Here is a 21,965-nt window from a genome sequence, read left to right on the forward strand (position 1 = left end):
CCAAAATCTGTCCAGTATAGAGCACAAGAACTCAGGCCCCAGAAGTAGCAATTTCCAGACACTGGTAAGGCAGTCAGCAAACACAGATACAGGGTCCTAATGACAATGACCTAATGACAGGGGGGCACAGATGTGGGGCTCAGAGGCATCAGATTGTAGCAGGCAGTGGCAAGTTAGTAGAGATCTGGGCCCCAGCAAAAGCAGAGAGAGATCTCAGCAGCAACAGCAGGAGCAGATAATATTGAGTAGTGAGAAGTGCCCAATGGCAATGGACAGCAGATCAGCTTCCATCAGCAGTCTTAGCCCAGTGGCAAAAGAGTGGGCACTGGCATATGCAATGGCAAAAGGCAGACCATTCAGTCCCACTCCTTATTGTAATGTAAAATTGATTGGCCTCTCTACATTGCTGCTAAAATAACACCCAGTGATCATTGTACAATTCTTGCTCAGGAAGAGTTTAGAGAAAGAAGGGTTTGTGTTGTTGGGAAGGAGCTTGCTTTATGTCAACAAGAAGGTCAAAGTGTCTAACCAGCCCCTACAAAAGAAAAGGAGCAGTTTGCTAGAGGCTTTTCAAAAGGCTCTTACCTCCTAACCCCTTACCCTATGCCCATAGGCCTGCCAGAGAGGGAGTGGATGTGGCTGAAGGGCCAGTGAATGACAGCAGAAGGCAATCCCCTCTGCCCTAAGTGGATCAGTGATTAGGCATGAAGTGTCAACATTTTCGCCACAGTCCCAATGTTCCTGGTCCTACTCCTGTTTATGGTCACCATTTTACATTGAGAGACCCACTGTGAACTGCAAAGATTTGGCTTCATGCACTACATGGACCCGATCATTTAGACATAGAACTTGATCCTTCTTGGGACTCCTCCATATTTATTCTATCCTTCAGAAAACTTGCCCTGTTTTGGTTTTGATTGTATTTCTGCTTTAGTTTTTCTGTTCTTCCTTTAGTATTGCTTGTGTCAGACTTCTCAAGTATCAGAGATCAAGGTTCACTATTAATAGCCTTAAAGTTCATTTAGGTGGTAGAAAGTTCTCTAGATAACCTTAAGCCCCTTCTACCAACAGGTGGACTGTGGTAGGAACTAGATAACTTTTCCATTCACTGCAGGTTAGGTTAATTTTTTTCCTTAAAAAAGTTTTGAGATGATCCTCAAGACTTGGTTGGCTCAGTGGACTAAGGATTCAGACTGTTGAAGTCATTTCCTCATCACCTGAATATAAGCAACCACAGGGAACTAGAGGGTCTCTCAGAAGCTTAGCTGGTCAATTGTGATGGGTGCTTCGTCCAGACCAATCAATTCAAGAGGATCTCAATGCTTATCCTTGTTGAATAATCTCCTACTAGGGCTAAGTAAATCTTTTGTTAACTATGGAATGATGTATGAGTGCCTCATTTTGTTCCAGGATCAAACCCAAATTGCCAGGGGTCTGGCCTGAGTCAGGCCCAGCCTGGAAATAATATGAGTCCAACAGAGCAGCAGAGGGAGGCAGCAAGAAGCAGACATTCATTGAGATGCTAGAGTGGGGCAGGTCCAATGGAAAGCAAAATGATGCTATCACTAGATATTGCTATTATCCTTATAGTAAGAGGCTAATTTGAAGTTATAACCCAGTACCTCAATACTTTGTTCCAAATTTCTATCTTTCTCATGCGAGTATTGAGGGAACAAACCCCATAGATTTTGAGCCGCCACTGCCCTACAGTCCTAAAATCATAGTTTTGGAGCATCACCCTGGCCTTCAGCTCCTCTGTCCTTCTATTTCTATATTGTTCTCCATCCAAAATGTTTTCACTGACTTCAGAAGCTCTGAAAAAGAGAAATAATATGTTGCACCATTATTACCCTGCATTTGGGACAATCAAAATGGATCTCACCAAAGCAGATGGTTTGGATTCAAATTCTATAGATAATTAAGTTACTTTGGCAACCATTATAGAGATGACTTCTAAGGATATAACTACACAAGTAGTTAATGCACTGGAGGGATGGAATAGGAAGGGGAAAAGAGACTGGAGAAAATAATCTGGATTCAGATTTGCTTAGGTGACAGCCTTCACAGACTGTTGCAGTACTGCCAACAGATGGTGCATTCAAAGCATCCTTGTACCTCTATGAGTGGATTAATTGCTTGAGATCTGAGTGGAGCTCCATCTCTGTGAAGCTACAATGCCCTATCTAGCTAGTGCTTAAAATGCCATCTGTTACCTTTTGACAGTTTATTTTTTCCCTTTTTTTAATCAAGGCCACTCATTACCTGGTGCTTCCCTCTACCCTAATGGATATGACAAAGATACCATTCATCCCTTCCTGATAAGGACTGCTTATGAAAATGGGAAGGTGAGATGATGGCAGTGATTTATAGTCAAGGAGGGGTGGGGAAATGGCTATTAGCTTCATTCTTTTTCACTCCATCTTCAATGTGGTGCTTCCATTTTGCAGCTCCCTTAGAGCTAACCCAGGGTAACTGAAAGACACAGTTCAGTTCTGCCAGGGAAAGGGAAAAGGTCATCCCATTTCCAAAGATTTTATTTTAGTGCTGGCTCATCTAGCCTCTGTGGACAGAAGCCCTAGCCATTTCTGCAGTTGCTGAGCCCATGATTTATGTGCTGAAAATCCTTGGGTAAAGACACAGAATGACAAATGGGACCAAACATGAAAGGATATATGCTTAGTATGTCTAATAGATATCTCAGAAGTCTTTGTGTGTATTCTGGGATTAATGATACATAGGGATCCCTTGGGACACCTAACTAAGCAGCCAAGGCAGTCTGAGTTTAGAAGGGCTAAAGTGGGTTGAGGCCAGGGGAAATAAAAATGAAAATTCATTCACTGCCTTAGGCAAAGACTGTGTTTGGCTGGGGTTTCTTGGTCTTGAATGTCCCAGTCCTTTCCTACAGTTGAAAAATCACTTTCCTAAAATTTAAATGAGAGAAAAGTAGTTTTGAGTTTTCCTTGTGATCACACCCTAAAGAATTAAAAAACCTTTCACAAGAAAGAGACAGAATAGGAGTAGGAATATGCAACCCATAGGTCAGATATTATTAGACTATAGTTTTTGTGTTGCAGTGATCACTGTATTTCATCAAGAATTGGGATCACATGACACTTACTAGCTGTGTAACCCTGGGCAAGTCACTTAACCCTCACTGCCCCACAAAAAAAGGATTGGGATTACAATATCTCATAAGCTTGTGAACATCAATCAAATAGCTACTTATCATGTCAAAGGTAAGATGGTGAACTTCACAGTATATGCTTACAAGCATTTAGAAAGAAAAGTAATGATCATTAAGTATTCATCAAGAAGGGCTCATGCTATGCTAATTTAATTTCCTTTTTTGATAGGCATACTGGGCTGGTAGTTCAGTTCTATGCCATAAACATAAACATCTAGATTTTAGAAAGATATTTGACAAGATTTCTTATTATATCCTGGTGGACAAAATGTAAAGACGTGAATTAGTTGATGGTACAGTTAGATTCAGAAATGGTTGAATGACTAGACTAAAAAATAGTGACTTTCTAATGGGAATCTTCAGTGGAGTGTCATGGGACTCTGTCCTTGACCCTGTTCTCTTCTACACTTCTTTCAGTGACTTGGATGAAAGTACAGATGGCATGCTTTTGAAATTTACAGATGAATGAAGCTTAGAGGAATAGCTAAAATTCTGGTCAGCAGGGTCAAAGTTTAGTCTTGCTGGAGCTTGACCTCTAATGAGAGGATAAGTTCCCTTTTCTTACATTCTTCAGATAATTACATCTCTATCCTACAACTTCAAGGACAATTTACTTACAATTTAAGTTTTGGATAATTTCTAAAGAATACAAAAAAGTGCGAAAGTAGAAAGGTATTCAGTATGTGATATGAATCAGGTATGGGACAGTTATTTATTTTCTATACTCAAAAGAAATGTGAAAATAAAACATAAGCACACATTAACACAAAGACTTAAAACAGGATTTGATAAGTTTTATGTAGCTCCAGTTATACTTACCCCTCCCCAGGAGATTAGTACTTAAATCTCATCAGAACATAAAACAGTTTGTGAAATAACTGAACAAGCATGGCTGCATTTCATCTCATCTGTACCACTTCCCCCATAGTAGATGTCATCTGGCAAGATGCCCCTTAATTCACAACAAGTAGTCAATAGGTTAATGTTTTACTTCCTCCCAGATAATATATTTAGCTTTTGAAGAGGACCTTTGCTGTCTTCATCAGAAAAATAGCTCCATGATGGGAATTTTAAGCCCATGGCAGGTATGTAAAATAAAGGTATTGGTGGCACAGGATAATTTTTGATGCGGTTTAAATCCCACCATACAGGCATTTGCCCAATTACCCTACCCAATGAACCTTTTCTATACAGGTTTACCTGTTATACTTCTGTATTGGCACTAGTATTTAGCCATAATATAACATTAATTAAATTAAGCAAGCCTGTTTATGTCCAAACCCCACTAGGCATCTGTTTTCCCCCCTAGAAACATATAACAAGATGTACTCTCAGAGTGTGCTTGACTGACCACAGGACTGAGAACAATTAATTAAATCCCTGAGGTCCTATTCTCCATGCTCTTGCCAGGATCTGGATCACTTCCAGGTACAGGTATCTCTCACTTTACAGAATAGATGCATTTCCTCTAAGAAAGTTCCTATGATGTGGGAATAGACCTCCATTGTGAAACTAAAGATACATGCCCAGAAAAGAATAAACACAAAAACCAACTTCCTCCAATATCCTGGGTGCCTTGAGAAATAGAAACCATCAGCCTTACATTACTTTAGAAGATTCAGGAAACTAGAAGTATTCTATTACGTAAAATTAGTGGAATTCTTTGCTTCACTTGTGAGAAAAGGATGCAATACAGTACAAAGGAAAATTTATTAAGAAACAGCATAAAAGGCATCACCAGAGAAATGTATAACAAAATAAAAAGGCTGGTTGGTTACCTAATGATTTCCAGGAGGACATGGACAAGATTGTCCCAGGATGAGCATCCATGTTACTGATAGATCCAATACCTTTTCTTGATGATTAGGTTTAGAGGCTGGATAGCATATACAGTTTTTATTGTGTTGCTATTAATGCCAAGGCTTCGTAAAAGTCATATTCCTTTGCTTCATTATATTATGGAGGTGATTCTTGATCCTTGAAGGCTATGCCAGCAGAATGAGACCTTTGTCAGGGCCCACTATGCTGGAAAGTCTTTGAATACTGGCTCAGTGATGGACTCACTGTATACCTGATGTCCAAAGAGCTAAGTTCAGAGAAGCTCATCATCAGCTTGACTCCAAGGTGATGACATTTTTTTGGCCGTTTCAACTCTCAAAGACCATATAAGAGAGAGTTAGAGAGATTGTATAAGTGGAGGGATCATTGTGCTGATGAACCAGAGACCTTGATTTTGGAACCAGTAATGTTCAATGGCATAGGATCATGGAATCAGAGAACCTTGAGTCCTAAGGGATTCCAGAGGCTACCTAATCCAACCTATAAGTAAACATTTATCCCCTCACCACATGTATTCCCAATTAATGTTCAGTTATTAAACCTCTGCTTGATGAAGTCTGGTAATATGGGATGCTAACTATATCCCAAGGAATACAATTATGGTTTGGGACAGCTCTCATTGATAAGGAAGATTAAACAGAAAAAAGAGGCCCAGAAAGCCAAGACAACAGGGTAGCAGGAAGAAGTGTGACAAGTTCCTCTACCCAACTCCTCCAAATGTCTAGAAAATATACCTGGTTGAATCTTGTGGTGGAAATCTAAGAAAAAAATCAGTGAGACATTTTTCCAGCCCAGGTCAGCACAAGGAGATAGAGCTCTCTAAGGACATTGGGATGAGGTCTGGCCAGGATCACGTGGCATACTCTAGTACAAGGAGAGGTTATGCTTCAGGGAGAGAGGAGGTCCAAAAACCATGCTGGAGCATGAACCCACATGAAAGAAAAAGGAATATCTGTGTGCCAACTATCAGCTTTTTATCTCACTCACTAGTCAGTTCCAGGCCAGATCCAGGGTGGACAGAGGTGAGCTGCACCTAGAGTAGTCACGGACCCTAGGTTGTGTATCCAGAAAGGAGCAAAGTCAGAGGCAAACAGAAGCTTCTTGGCTGGGACCTGAGGAGCAGAGCAGGGTCTCAGTTCCAATATCTAACCCAGTTTGAAACTTGAAGACAAATAACCAGGGCAGGAATCTTGGATAAAAGAGACACTTGAAGTTCTATTAATGAACCAAGAGCTTCCCAGCTGGCTGATAGTGGCTAAGTTTAGCATGGAGCTAAACTCAGGTTAGGAACTTTCATACTTCAGACTAGGGTGCCGGTGATCAGACTTTGCCTTGTATCAGATTACTTAGGGAGCACTGATAGTTTGCAGGTTCCCAGTCTGAGCTTTTTCTGAAAGCTTAGAATAAATGTTACTCAATACCCCAAGAAAACAGAAGTATGAGCCCAGAAATTCCTTCCAGAACTGTGCAGAACCTGGCCCTCTGTCAAAATTCAGGAAGTAAGCTAAAAGAATGAGTAAACAAAGAAAGAATAACACCATATAAAGTTCAGAAGCAGCAGCAGTGTCTTAGAATTCAGGTAAAAGTAGGGCCTCACTTCCAATTCCTAGCCTAGCCCACAGAGGAATAACTAGGGCAAGAATCCTAGACCAAAAGGGATCACATAATTCTGCCACTGAGCCAACAGAGATTTCCAGTTGGCTGATAGAGGTGGAGTCCAGCAGTAGTCGACTCTTGCTCAGACCCCAACCCAGGTCAAGAATTTTAAAACTGAGACTGAGGGAGTAGCAATCAGGTTTTTCCCCATATCAGACCACTTTGGGAGTACTGAAAACTTGCAAGACCCTAGCATGTTCCTGAGATCCTGGAATAACACAGCAAACACTCAAAACTCTAATAATTCAGCAACAGGACTAGTGCAGACCTTCTCTCAAGAAGTAACATCAAGTCCAAAGTCAGGAAGAAGGCTTGACAAATGGACAAACAAAAAAATAACCACACCATAACGAATGGTGGCAGAGACACTCAAGACACAATTGCAGAAAAGAATGAATCAAAAATATCTACAAAAACTGCCTCAGAAAAACACAGTTGGGCACAAACTCAATTAAAATTTCTGGAAGACATAAAACAAAAGTTATTTAAAAAATAAATAGAATAAGAGTGTTTGAGGGAAAAAATAGAAAAGAAATGAGAGTTATGGAAGGAAAATTAAGAAAAAGAATGAATGAATGAAGTTTGACATAAATGTAGCAAAACCTTGTCCAAATAACAAACCCCTTTAGAATTTGAATGGACAAATAGAAGCTAGTGACTTCATGAGGAATCAAGGCATATTAAATTAAAGTCAAAAGGTTGAAAAAATATGAGAAAATGTAAGCTAAAAGCTGACCTGTAATATAGCTTATAGAGAAAAAAATTAAGACCTATACCATCTGTATGTCAGGCCAAAAAAAAAAAAAAGAGCCTACATACCATGTTTCAAGAAATTTTAAGACAAAACTACCCTAATCAATTCTAAGATTCTCTTAGAACTAGAGGGCAGAGTGGAAATAGAAGCCACCATTCACATCCTAAAAGAAACCTGAAACAAAAACTTCCAAGAACAAAATAGCCAAAATTTTGAGCTTCTGAGTCAATAAAAAATACCACAAGCAGCCAGAAAGAAAGAACTCAAATATTGAGGAGCCACAATCAAGATCACATTCAACTTAAAAGTCATAATTTTTATAGGAAAGAAAATTTTGGAATATGATATTCCAGAAGGCAAAAACTATGGACTTACAGTGAAGAATAATTCATTTAGCAAAACTGATTATTATATTACATGGAAAATAGGTATTTAGTGAAATAGAAGACTTCCAGGCATTCATAATGAAATTACTAGAGCTACAAAGAAACACAGGATTGAAGAGAAGCATTAAAAGGTCAACATGAATGAACAATTTTAAAGAACTGAATAAGGAAAAACTACTTACATTTAAGTATGGGGAGGTGATACATACGCCCTTTCTAAATACTATCACAATTTGAATTCATAGAGGGAGTTCCATTAGACAAGGTCTGAATTTGTTCTGTTATGTCTTGATGATCTTAAGAAAATGGAAAGAGAGGAAAAGAGGGATACACTATGGGAAGTGGGGAGAAGTAAAAAGAATATTAGGCAAAATTATTTCAAATAATGCAGGTTTACAAGTAGACATCTCTACAAAGAAGGAGAACCTGGTTAGGGAGTGGCTGACACTTGAACCTCACTCTCATATGAATTTGTCAAAAGAAGGAAGAAGACATACATAGAGAGTTTGGTACGGAAATACATTTCATTCAACACAGAAATAGGAGAGAAAGGGGATAAACTATTAAACTAAAGGGAGAAGCGGGGATTAGAGGGAGGGTAGATTAAGGGAGGACTTGGCATAAGAAAAATAAATTCTAACTTTAAAAGTGCAAAAATATTTATAGGTCTTATCAAGGTGGCAAAGAATGGGAACTTGAGGAAGAGTCCACAAACTAAGGAATGGTTGAATAAGTTATGGCATACAAATGTTATGAAATTCTATTGTGCTATAATAAATGAAGGGAATGTTTTCAGAGAAACCTGGGAAGACTTGTATGAACCAATGCAGGATGAAGTGAAGAGAACCAGGAGAACAATTTAAATAAAATTAACAGTATTGTAAAGCTAAGTGAATTGGAAAGACTTAGGAACTCTGACCAGGTTAATGACCAACCACAGAGGATTAACTAATGATGAAAAATTCTACTTTTCTGCTGGTAGAAAGGTGAGACTTGATTTCATAAAGAGATATATACTTGTAAACATATATATACATGTATGTATATATGTTATGTATACATATATAGATACATTCTTTTAGATATGGTTAATGAAGAAATATGTTTTACTTGACTCTACATGTTTTTTAACAGAGTGGTGTTCTTAATTGGGTGGGTGTGGTAGGGAGAAAAGGCAGGTTTTAACTGATTTATAACAATAAAATTTAATTTATACTATAAAATTACATAGTCTCTTGCCAAGAATGTTAGAAAAGATAAATAGATTCAGTCTCTAATTTCTTTATCTTCTCATCAGAACTTCAAGATACAAGGATTGAAGTAAGGGGGTAGAATGCCTCAGAATCCTTTACTTCCTTGGAGATTCAACTCAAGCCTCATCTTCTACATGAAGCCTTTCTTTATCCTCTGAACTGCTAGTGCCTTCCCTCCCTAAATGAATTTCTTTTTATTCTGCACAAAATTGCATTTTATATGCAAATATTGCTTTCCTCTATAGAATGTAAACTCCCTGAGAGCGAGAGCTCTTTAGCTTTTGTCTTTGTATCCCCAGTGTCAGCATAGTGACTGATGCAAGTCTGCAAAAAATGTTTGTTAATTGACAGGGTGGAGAAAAGAAAGATGCTCAAACTGAGTAGAAATCAAAGCGTTGCTCCCTTGTTCTACTCTGAAGTGAACTTGAAATAAATTTCTTTTCAATGTAATGTAGCCCTGCTTGTTCTTAAATAGTAACCTGTGCTATCGTATGAAGGTCGTCACTCTAGCCTGGTGGTGTGTTTATTTGCTATGGGTCATGGTGCCAATGATCATGGCTCAGGGACAGACTTGGTTTTCAGGCTGGTATCCAGGAAAACATACTTCTTAATGCCCACATATTCCCAGTATGACACATGTTTTTGGAGATTTGTCACACAGATCACCATGGATGCCTCATTTATCTCTGAGGAAAGATTGTCTTCATGGGATATTATTAGAGGATGAATGTTGTCTGGTGTGTACACTGTTGTGAGTATGGAATGCATCTGTCTTCAAGTGCCTTCTTCCAGGATCCAGGGGTGGAAAGGCAGGGAAGAGGGGATGAGTTTTTCTAGATTATTAATCTCAAAGGAATGTTCAGGAATAGTACTCCTCTCTTTAATGGTAAATTTGAGAAGAAAATTGGACCCATGTGCTGATGGAAGGAAATGGTTTGTTTGGCATAGAGACAGATGAAAAGATGCTATTTTCATGGCACTCATTTATTGAGTGAACATAAAGCAACATGGATTTAGAATTCATGAATTGCTTTGTGGCTATGTGTGGGGAATTGGGAGTGGTGATTATATGTATATACATGATATATCCATGTATATGTATATACATACCTATAAAAGCATGTGTGTGTATGTATGTATGTATGTATAGTATGTACTCCCCATACTAGATCAAGTTACTTCTGTTACTTGTTACTTCTCTTGGTGTCAACAGGCAGGCACATGTGCAAGGGTTTAGCTTAAGGGATTGTCTTGGTTGACCAAGTAGGGTAGTAGAATAACTACATTTTTTGTATTCAAATGAATTTTTCCTTAATAGAAAATAATAATATCTATCTAAACCTGAGGCAACATTATATTTAATGGAAAAAGGCTAGAGACTTTTCCAATAAGATGAGGGGTAAAGTAAGGATGTCCTTTATAATCACTATTATTAATATAATTCTAGTGATGCTAGCTATAGAAATATAACAAGAAAAAGAAACTGAGGAAATAAGCATAAAGAAAGGGAAACAAAACCATCACTTTTTGCTGATGTCATGATACTACATCTAGGGAACCCAGAAGAGACAATTAAAAGTTAACAAAACAATGCATAATTTCATCTAAGTTATAGGGCATAAAAATAGCATACAGAAATAATAAAAATTTCTGCATATTACCACCAAAACCCAGAATAATGTGATATAAAGAATTTCATAAGAATACAAGTCACTACCCAATTGAGAAATGCTCAAAGGATAAGGACAGAAAATTTTCAAATGAAGAAATCAAAGCTATTTATTGATATATGAAAAATGCTCTAAATCACTATTGATTAGAGAAAAGCAAATTAAAAGAACTCTGAGGTACCACCTCACACCTATCAGATTGGCTAATATGACAAAAAAGGATAATAATAAATGTTGGAGAAGAGTGGAAAAATTGGAACACTAATGAATTGTTGGTGGAGCTGTGAACTGATCCAACCATTCTGGAGAGCAATTTGGAACTATGGCCAAAGGGCTATGGGGCTGTGCATACCCTTTGACTAAGCATCACTACTAGGTCTGTATCCCAAAAAGACCAAAGAAAAAGGAAAAGGACCCACTTGTACAAAAATATTTATAGCAGCTCTCTTTTGTTGTGTCAAAGAATTGGAAATCAAGGGAATGCCCATCAGTTGGGGAATGGCTGAACAAGTTGTGGTATATTAATGTAATGGAATACTATTGTACTATAAGAAATGATGAGTAGGCAGATTTCAGAAAAACCTAGAAAGACTTAAGTAGACTGATGTTGAATGAAGTGAGCAGAACTAAGAGAACATTATGCATAGAAACAGCAATTTTATGCATTGATCAACTGTGAAAGACAGGTTTTCTCAGCAATACAATGATCTAAAACAATTCCAAAGGACTCATTATGGAAAATGCTCTTCATATCCAGAAAAAAGAACCATGGAATCTGAATGCAAATTGGGCCATACTATTTCTACTTTTGCTGCTGTTTTTGTTTTCTGAGGTTTTCCCCTTTTGTTCTGATTCTTCTTTCATATTTCATAACTAATGCAGAAATTTATTTAATGTGATTGTACATATATAACCTATATTGGATTGTTTTCTGTCTTGGGGAGGGGGGGTGAAGGAAGGAAGGGAGAAAAATTTGGGACTCAAAATCTTATAAAAACAAATGTTGAAAACTATCTTTATATGTAACTGGAAAATACTATTGTTTGGGAAAAATAAAATAACTAATAATGTATAAAATATTTGAGAGTTTACGTACTAAAATATATACAGAAACTATATGAATACAACTACAAGAAATTTTACAGAAATAAAGATAGACATAGTAAATGGAGAAATACCAATTGTTCATGGGTATTATTTGCTCATTGCTATGACATAATAAAATATAGTAGGGCTAAATGAATTTTCTTATTTGATGTATCAATTGAATTACCAGTAGAAGTCAAGTATCTCCTGAGGAATGACGAAAAAACTAGGAAACAAGCGGGGCTAAGAGTATCAGGTCTTAAACTATATTGGGCAGCTAGGTGGCACAGTGGATAGAGCATTGGCCCTGGAGTCAGGAGAACCTGAGTTCAAATCTGGCCTCAAATACTTGACACTTATTGGCTGTGTGACCCTGAGCAAGTCATTTAACCCCAGTTGCCTCAAAAAAAACACCACCCCATTTGTAATTGATTAAAAAAAACTAGAGAAGTTAATCAGTGGAATAGAATAAATATACAACATATAAAAGCAAACAAACCTAGTAGCATAAATTTGATAAATTCAAAGTTCCTACATTCTTAGGCAAGGACTCAGTATTTAAAAAAAACTTATGGGAAAACAGGAAAGCAATATGGCAGAATTTAGATATAGACCAACATCTCACACCATATACAAAGGTAAGCTTCAAATGGATACATATGTAAGATTGGAGTCAATTGAATAAGTCAGTCAAATTAAGCTAAAGTGAATTATACAATTCTATGACCTGATACCTTAATTATGTCTCAACTGAATCACATTTATTCAAGGCATTACAGATAAATGTGAAAAGACTTTGATCAGTTTAGGTGTCTCACATGAGTCATTAGATGAACTTGAGTGATATTGAACAGGCAGAATTTTTAATATCCTAAGGAAACGTGATCATGTCTTTTAGATCCTCTATAAAATAGCAATGCAAAGCTGAGATGGAAATTCCAGTAAGCAGAGAATGAGGAGTGAGTATTTCATTTTAAACTTCTGAGAAAGGTACTCTTGGTGGAAAGAAGAACCATTTGACTCCTGCCTTTGTCTCCTTTGTATCTGCCCCATCCCCATCCCAAATAGAGGAGAACTTTTTGAACTTTGAAGATCTGAAGGTCATCACCATCTTATCAATGTGTCTGCATTTGGAAGCCAAGGACAGACTGGATGTAGTAGTCTCACATCTCTACATAGTAGAGGACATAGCAGAAATTTTTACTATAATTAGGTGGGACATCTTGAGTACTCTAGAAATCAAAAAAGTTCTGGCACTTGTGTTACCTCTTTTGTCACACATGCTCTCTAATCCTGACCCCACTTTACCTTGCACCTATCTGTAATGGTTAGAGAGTATGTCATAGACTTTCGGGGGATATATTACTCCTTTTAAAAATTATGCCTATTGAACTAAAGGAAGAACAGCAATAGGGGCTGGTAAGCTATAGTACTAGAATGACAACCTCACCCCCATCCCCTTAGGGTTATCCATAGGTCCCTGAAGAGACATAATTGCCAGACTCTGGAGACCTGGTTCATAAGAGGGAGTGGAAGTCAATGCAGTCACTTCAAAGCCCATGCTATAGGTGACTTAGATACAAAATGTCACATGATAAATTAGAGGAACAACACAAAAATAACTTTCATAAAAATGGACAAGGAAAGCGTTTATAAGCTTATAAGAAATAGGATCACAAAGGAAAAAATGCTTAGTGTTGAATACATAAAATTCAAAGTATTTTGCAAAAAGAAAACTCATCCAGTAAACATTAGAAGGGAAAACAAGTAACTGGGGAAAAATGTTTGAGGCATGTTTCTCTGATAAATGTCTCATTATGTATGATATTTGAGGAATTGGTACAAATCTATAAGATTAAAAGCCATTCTCCAATAATAAACGGTCAAAGAACATGAAAAGGAAATTATCAAAGGAAGAAATTTAAGCTCTTGATACCATATGAAAAATTGCTCCAAATCACTACCAATTTGAAAAATGTAAATTAAAGCATCTCTAAAATTTTGTCTCATGCGTATCAGATTATCAAGGGGATAGATAGAGAAAATGACAATTTGATAGAGGGACTGTGAGAACACAAGCATACTAATAAATTGTTATTAGGGTTGTGTATTGGTCCAGACATTCTAAAAAGAAATTTGGTACCATGCCCCCAAAGTTACTAAACCATGATGCAGTGACTCTATTACTTACCTTAGACCTAAAAGAGATTAAAGAAAGGGAAGACCTATATTTACAAAAATATTCATGGGGCGGGGGCAGAGCCAAGATGGTGGAGGAGAGGCTGTAACTCCTGAAAGCTCCAGATAAACCTGTCCAATCACTCCCAAATAATGCCATAAAAAAAACCCAGAGCAGCCTAATGCACATGAGAACAGAGTGAGACTATTTTTCAGCAAAAGATGGCAATTGCAATCACCTGCTGATTGGGCGGTCCGGATCCAGCCAGCAACAGACAGTGCTTCCAGCGCCTTAGAGGCTTCAGTGCTAGCAGCTTCTTCTGAGGCTTGGATCGAGGACTGGTGAGGAGTTTGGCAGTAGGCCAAGGTGAAGTAGCTGCAGTCTCTGCTGAAGTTGAGGTGAAATGCCCTGGTTCTGAACCAGTGGGCTGCATCAAGTGGTGGTGGCCCAGTAGGGGAGGGGCAAAAGCTTCCAATCATAGAGAATGAGATTTCAATTAGACTTCTGTTTCTGGGTCAAAGAGAAAGTAGCTGTGGTTACTCACAGGCCCGGTAGGCTGAGAAGAAGCCCAATCACCCCCTGGGTTATGTTGTAGCTTGGAACAGTGTGTCCTGGAAGCAGCACTACACTTTAAGAAGGACTTAAAAGCCAAGAAATAGGCAGCCAAGATGAGCAGGCAGAGAAAGCAGCAGACCATCAAAAACTTCTTTGGGGGAAAGGTAGACCAGAATACATCCTCAGAAGAAGATAATAACAAAGTCAAAACTCCAACATCCAAAGTTTCTAAGAAAAATATGAATTGGTCTCAGGCCATGGAAGCACTCAAAAGGAATTTTGAAGAGAAAGTAGGAGAGATAGAAGGAAGATTTAGAGAGATGGAGGAAAGAATGGAAAGAGAAATGAGAGCAATGCAGGAAAGTCATGAGAAAAAAAGTCAACAGTGTGAAAAGCCAAATGAGAAAGGTGATAGAAAAGCTCTCTCAAGAAAATAATTGCTGGGCAGGGAGTGTGCAGGTTGATTTGTTCTCCTCAGCCGCTTCAGCCTGCTGCACAGAAATTGTGGGATTTGGTGCAGTGGAAAAATTTTTAGTGGAATACAAGAGTGCTATGGAAAAGAAGCTGGCAGAGTACAAGTGTAACATCAATGAAGCAATTCAACTTAAATTAGTTCACTTTACTGAAGATCTTGACAATGACAACACAACTTTTAATCCTGAGTACAGCCATCAAATATGATGAAACTGTCTTTGGTTACAAGGGCCATAAGATCATTTTGTACTATGATGCTGGTAACCTGTCAACACTCCCAAAATGAGTATGCATCTAAAGTTAGTGAGAATTTTGATTGTGTAGAGGCAGATGATGTTGAGAGCAAAATTAGAGAAATCATTCCTCCAGGATTTTGTACAAACATATGATTTTATTTCATTGTTGGAAAAGGAAGTTGACTTTAAACCCTTTGGCACATTACTCCATACATACTCAGTTCACAATAAGGAAGCAGGAGAAAACATTATCTATGAAATATACAAGGCTGACATGACCTGTACAGGCTTTCAATAATATCATGAAAGGCTTCAGACCTTTTTGATGTGGTTTATTGAAACTGCTAGCTTTATTGACATGGATGATGAAATATGGAACTACTTTCTAGTATTTGAGACATATAATAAGGATGGAGCTACCTACACTCTTTGTGACCATGACAGTCTATAATTACTATGTGTACCCAGATAAAGCCTGGCCACATGTAAGCCAGATGTTGATATTGCTTCCATTTCAAGGCGAAGGCCATGGTGCCCAGCTTTTTGAAATAGTTCATAGATATTACATTTCTTCTCCTATAATTCTTGATATTACAGCTGAAGATCCATCTGAAAACTATGTGAAACTAAGAGATTTTGTACTTGTGAAGCTTTGCCAAGATCTGCCTTGCTTTTCTGCAGACAAATTAATGTAAGGATTTGGTCAAGATATGGTGATGGAGGCACAACAGAAGCTCAAAATAAACAAGCAACAAGTTAGGCAAGTTTATGAAATTCTCCAATTATGTGTGACTGACATGGGTGATGCTGAACAATCGAGAGGCTATAGACTGGACATAAAAAGAAGATTAACTGGTCCATATAAGAAAAAGCAGAGAGATCTTGCCAAGATGAGAAGATGTCTCAGGCCTGAATAGCTGACAAACCAGATGAACCAAATAGACAAGCATGCTTCCAGCAACTTGTTTCAGACTACAGGAGCACAATAGAATGACTTGCCCAAGGATAAAGAGTCAACCTTTCTTGTACAAGAAATTTAAAGATTTCTATACATCATGCTGTGAAACACCTCTTATGACTTCTTTTTTTTTTTTTCTCTTATGACTTCTTAATTGAGAAATCTTAATGTGACACTTGTATTTACATTAAAAACTATCTTTTTTTCCTCTATTTGAAGATTTGGGATTGTGGGTTCTAAGTCATTGTCTTTATTCTAGGAGCACTCATGGCTAAATAAACCACAGGTATAGTTTATGAAAGAAAAAAAAAGAAAAGAACTGCGTAAGAATTAGGATTGAACAAATGGAAGCTAGTGACTTTATGAGAAACCAAGACACAGTAAAGCAAATCCAACTGAATAAAAAATAGAGGGCAATATGCAATATTTCCTTGGAAAAACAGCTGACCTGGAAAATAGATCCAGGAAAGATAATTTGAAAATCAGTGTACTACCTGAAAGCCATGACCAAAATAAGAACTTAGACACCATCCTCCAAGAGATTGTCAGGGAAAATTGCCCTGATATTCTAGAAGCAGAAGATAAAATAGAAATTGAAAGAATACACCCATCACCTCCTCAAAGGGATCCCAAAAGGAAAATTTCCAGGAATATTATAGCCAAAGTCCAAAGCCTCCAGTTCAAGGAGAAAATATTGCAAGCAGCTCGAAAAAAGGAATTCAAAATACTATGGAGCTACAGCAAGGCTAAAACAAGATCTAGTAGCATCTACATTAAAGGATCAAAGGGCAAGGAATATGATATTCCAGAGGGCAAAGGAACTGGGACTATAGCCAAGAATCACGTACCCAGGAAAACTGTGTATAATCTTTCAGGGGGAAAAATGGGACTTCAATGAAAAAGAGCACTTTCAGACATTTGTGATGAAAAGACCTGAACTGAATAGAAAAATTGACTATAAAACACAAGAGCCTAGTGAAGCATAAAAAGATAAACAGGAAAAAGAAATCATGAGGAATATTAAAAGATTAAACTGTTTATATTCCTACATGGGAAGATAATACTCCTAACTCATAAGATCTTTCTCAGTATTAGGGCAGTTGAAAGGAATATACTTAGAGGGCACAGGTATGAATTGAATATGAAGGGATAATATCTGTAAAGCATTTAATTTTTAGTTTATCCTTATTTTTTGTGGAGCAGGCAGGGTGGAATGGCTTATTTCTGGGGTTGGATATGGACTCGGGGCTTCCTGGGTCCAGGGCTGGTGCTTTGTCCACTGTGTCACCTACCTGACCCATGATGACATCTTCAAAATAAAGTTAAGGGGTAAGAGTAATGCACTGGAAGAAAGGGAAAGGGAGAGGTAGATTGGGGAAACGTAGTTCTCAAAAAATAAAAAATAAAAGCTTATGGAGTAGAGGGGAAGATGGGGAAGGAGCAGGGGGGGAGTGAGCCTAACTCTCATCAGAATTGGCTCAAAGAGAGAATAACATCCACACTCAAGAGGGCATAGTAATATATCTTGCCCTGTGGGAAAGTAGGAGGGTAAGGGGATAAAGGGAGGGGAGGGGGAGCAATGGAAGGAAGAGCAGATTGGGGGAGGGAGCAATAAAAAGCAAAATACTTTTGAGGAGGGATAGGGTTAAGAAAAATAGATAATAGAGTAAATATCAAGGGGAGGGATTAAGATGGAGGTTAATACAGTTAACAATAGTAACTGTGAAAGAAATGAGCAGGATGCTATCAGAAGGATGTATGAAAAATGCAAAGCATCAACAGAGACAGAACTGATGGTATCTGAATACAGATTGAAGTATAATTTTATTTGTCAGCTCCTCTTTCTAAAGGTATTTTGTATATTTTCTTTCACAACCTAACTAATGAGAAGATGTTTTGCATAACTGCACATGTATGACTTATATTGAATTGCTGAATTTCATAGGGAGGGATAAGGAGGAAGGGAAGAAGAAAATTTAGAACTCAAAGTTTTAAAAAATCAATGTGAAAAATAATAATGAGCAGGAGGAGTTCAGAGAAACCTGAAAGTACTTACATGAAGTGATGCTGACTGAGTGGAGCAGAACCAGGAAAACATTGTATACAGTAACAGCGACATTGTGTGATGAACAATGGTGATAGACTTGCCTCTTCTCAGCAATGCAAAGATCCAAAACAATTTCAAAAAACTTCATAATAGAAAATATTCTCAACATCCAGAAAAAACCTGTGGTTTATGAATGCAGATTGAACGATACTGTTTCTACTTTTGGGCTATTTTATTTTCCTTCTTTTTTGAGGTTTTTCCCTTGTGCTCTGACTCTTCTGTCACAATATGACTAATGCAGAAATATGTTTAATGTGATTGCACATATATAACCTATATTAGATTGCTTTCTGTCTTGGGGAGGAGGGAAAGAAGGGAGGGTGGGAGAAAAATTTGGAACTGAAAATCTTATGAAAACAAATGTTGAAAACTATCCTTATATGTAACTGGAAAATAATAAAATACTGAACAAGAAAAAAATATTCATAGCAGCTCTCTGCTTCATAAGAAAGAATGATAAGCTAAAGGAGTATCTATCAATTGGGGAATAGCATCAACTGGGGAATAGTTGAACATATAATTGCATAAGATTACAGTGGAATACTATTATACTTTAAGAAATGACCAAAGAGAAACCTGGGAAGACTTGTATGAACTTGTGCATAATGAAGTGACCAGAATCAGAACAATACAATACAATAATGCAATTTTGTAAAGATGAACAACTTTGAAAGACTCAAGAATTCTGCATGATGCACTGAACAGCTACAGTTATAAAGGCCTACGATAAAGCAGCCAACCACTTCCTAACATAGAGAGACAAAGGACTCAAGTTTCAAAATGAGATCTACATATTTCTACATAGTCATTGTAGAAATTTGCTTTGCCCTATTATCCATATTTTTTTTAAAGTTTTGGTATTACTTTTTTATGTTTTGGGGTAGAGTGAGAAGGGAGAGGGGATCTAATGGCAGGGTTTCCTAAAACAAAGAAAGAAAAACAAAGAAAAGAGGGTCATTGAGCATGTTTTTGAGGTGCACCAATGAGAGCAGAAGGAATAAGAAGGAATCTAGATAAGGAGAACAACTTTGAAAGCAACATTCTGAATTTATTAGATACTTAAAAACAAAAGTAAGCAGTACATATGAGATTCAGCATCATGCAAGTCCTCTCTGTCCTGCTATGCATATGGAAAATACTCATTTTAGTTGATGTTTGTTAATTTCTGAATTCTTAAAAATGGGAAAAGAAGGAGTTAACTGTAACTAGAGGGGACTTTCTAACTAAATTAGAGTAAGACTTAGAACTACAATAAGGAGGAAGTTGGTTAAAAAGACAGACTAAATATCAGCACAACACTAATTATCTGACTGAGTAGTCTGTATTTCAAAAGAACTTGGCTCTAGTAGTAAAATTCTAATATTTATAGCAGCTCTCTTTGTGGTGGCAAAGAACTGGAAATTATAGGGATGCCCATCAGTTGGGGAATGACTGGACAAGTTGTAGTATATGATCTTGATAGAATACTACTGTGCTATAAGAAATGATGAGCTCAATGATCTTAGAAAAGCATGTACAGATACACAAAACAATAAAGATTGAAATGAGCCAAACCAAGGGAACAATATATACAGTAATACCAATTTTGTTTTAAGAACAACTTTAAGGGAATAAGTTATTTTGTTTTTGTTTTTGTTTGTTTGTTTAGTGAGGCAATTGGGGTTAAGTGACTTGCCCAGGGTCACACAGCTAGTAAGTGTTAAGTGTCTGAGGCTGGATTTGAACTCAGGTACTCCTGACTCCAGGGCCGGTGCTCTATCCACTGCACCACCTAGCTGCCCCGAATAAGTTATTTTGACTATTGTAAATACACAAATTAAGTACAAAGCACGTATGATAAAAGATGCCATCTGCATTCATCGAAAGAAGTGATAAATGGAATTATGTATAGAATTATATATGTATGTATGTATACATATACACACACACACACACATACACATATATATTTGTGTCCAATGGTGGCTACCTCTAGAGTTGGGGGGAGGAAAGAAAAAAAAGAAATTTACAAGATAACTTTATTATATATTTAAAAGGAATAGCAAGTTGTATACAATAGATTTGCAGTTTCATGTGCAATCATCTCTTTTATTATTGTACTCTTATGGAAATATTTGTTTTATTCCATAAATTTAAAATTAAATAAAAAAGTTTAAAAGGAGATTCTAGGACTTTATGAACAGAAAGCTACACATTGCTTAAATTTTTACCCCCTATTCTGGTGACTAGATTTCTGAGGGCCTGCCTTTCTCACATAAAAGAGCTGAATTTTAGTCTCTGGCTTATAAGCTAAATAAAGAGATGACAGTCAACCCCTTTGGTAACTCCTCAGATGAAGACCGCGGCAAGGGATAGAAACAGAACACCCCAAGGTCAGGTGGGGTAGATAGAGAAGGAGAGAGGAAGAGAGAAGGGAAGGAAGAGGAAAAGAGAAATGGATGAAGAGAAGGAGGAAGGGGGAGGAAATAGAAGAAAATAAGGAGGAGGGAAGAGGAGGAGAAGGAGAAGAGAAGGAGGAGGAGGAGGAGGAGGAGGAGGAGAAGGAGGAGGAGGAGAGAAGTCCTGCAGAATTGTGAGATGATATCACCAGAAGACATCAATATTCTGATCACTTTGGAAGCATGAGTTGCTCCTCCACACATCTACAATTTTTGCTTCTTATATTCCCATGTGTATATACTTTCATGTGTGTGTTAACCACATCTTCCCTATGTATGTGATTCCCATACATGATTCCTGTGTAAGTCTATTCTTTTATCTGATGATATTTGCTTATGCTGTTACTGTGCTCCAGATTTGGGTGTAGGGGAGGGAAGAAAGGATGCTCCATCCCTACTTTATTATACACTATGCTGTGAAATGCTCAGGTTTGACACAGTGTCCTCTGGCTAACTAATGCAAATGAGTATATCAGTAGAGAATCATGAGTCATGGTTTTGGGGGGAGGGAATGTAGTTCCCCTGAAGCTCCAGCAGAGTACTTGGGGTAAGCTTACTGTGTGTCCCATTAAGGAATGGAGTGCCCCTGGTGCTACATTTAAAAATAGAACACTTATTTGTCAGGGATGATTTAAATATCCTTTTTAAGGAAGGAGTCCTTTCTCATTTAGTAAGTCTGCAAGGAAGGATAGTAAAACATTGGAAAAGAACTAATTCGAGGAGCAGAGGACAGAACCCAGAATTGGATTTTGCAACAGAATAATGAAAGACCTCTATGTGCTTTGTTCATGTTTCCAAGGGTCACAAATAATACTCCTTTCTAGGTAGTGTTTCACTTTCCACTGTATCAACACGACATCTTCTCTCCCTCTGAAATCTTCCTCGCCTATTAATTACTTTATTTCCCTTTCCCTTTTGAAAACCTTGTCTCCACATTTTGACAAAGTGTGCGTGTGTGTGTGCGTGTGCGTGTGCGTGTGCGTGTGTGTGTGTGTATGTGTGTGTGTGTATTGAGGTTGGGGGAGGAATGAGAAGAAAGACAAAGTTGTTAGAGAAACGATGTGCTAGACTTGGAGTCAGAGACTCTGGGTTCAAATTCCACCTCTGTGTAACCTCATTCTTGTGTCATCACTTCTCAGGGCCTTCTGTTCCTAATCTGTAAAAGGAGGTAGGTGGACTAGAATATCTCT

General features: G+C 37.7%; 1 pseudogene; it reads left to right on the forward strand.

Annotated features, from left to right (window-relative positions):
- The first annotated feature begins 130 nt into the window (after nt 1-130).
- Nucleotides 131-16,281, forward strand: LOC122738531 (annotated as a pseudogene).
- Nucleotides 16,282-21,965: the final 5,684 nt, after the last annotated feature.

The sequence above is a fragment of the Dromiciops gliroides genome, chromosome 2, assembly GCF_019393635.1.
Source record: "Dromiciops gliroides isolate mDroGli1 chromosome 2, mDroGli1.pri, whole genome shotgun sequence".
NCBI classification, from domain to species: Eukaryota; Metazoa; Chordata; class Mammalia; order Microbiotheria; family Microbiotheriidae; genus Dromiciops; species Dromiciops gliroides.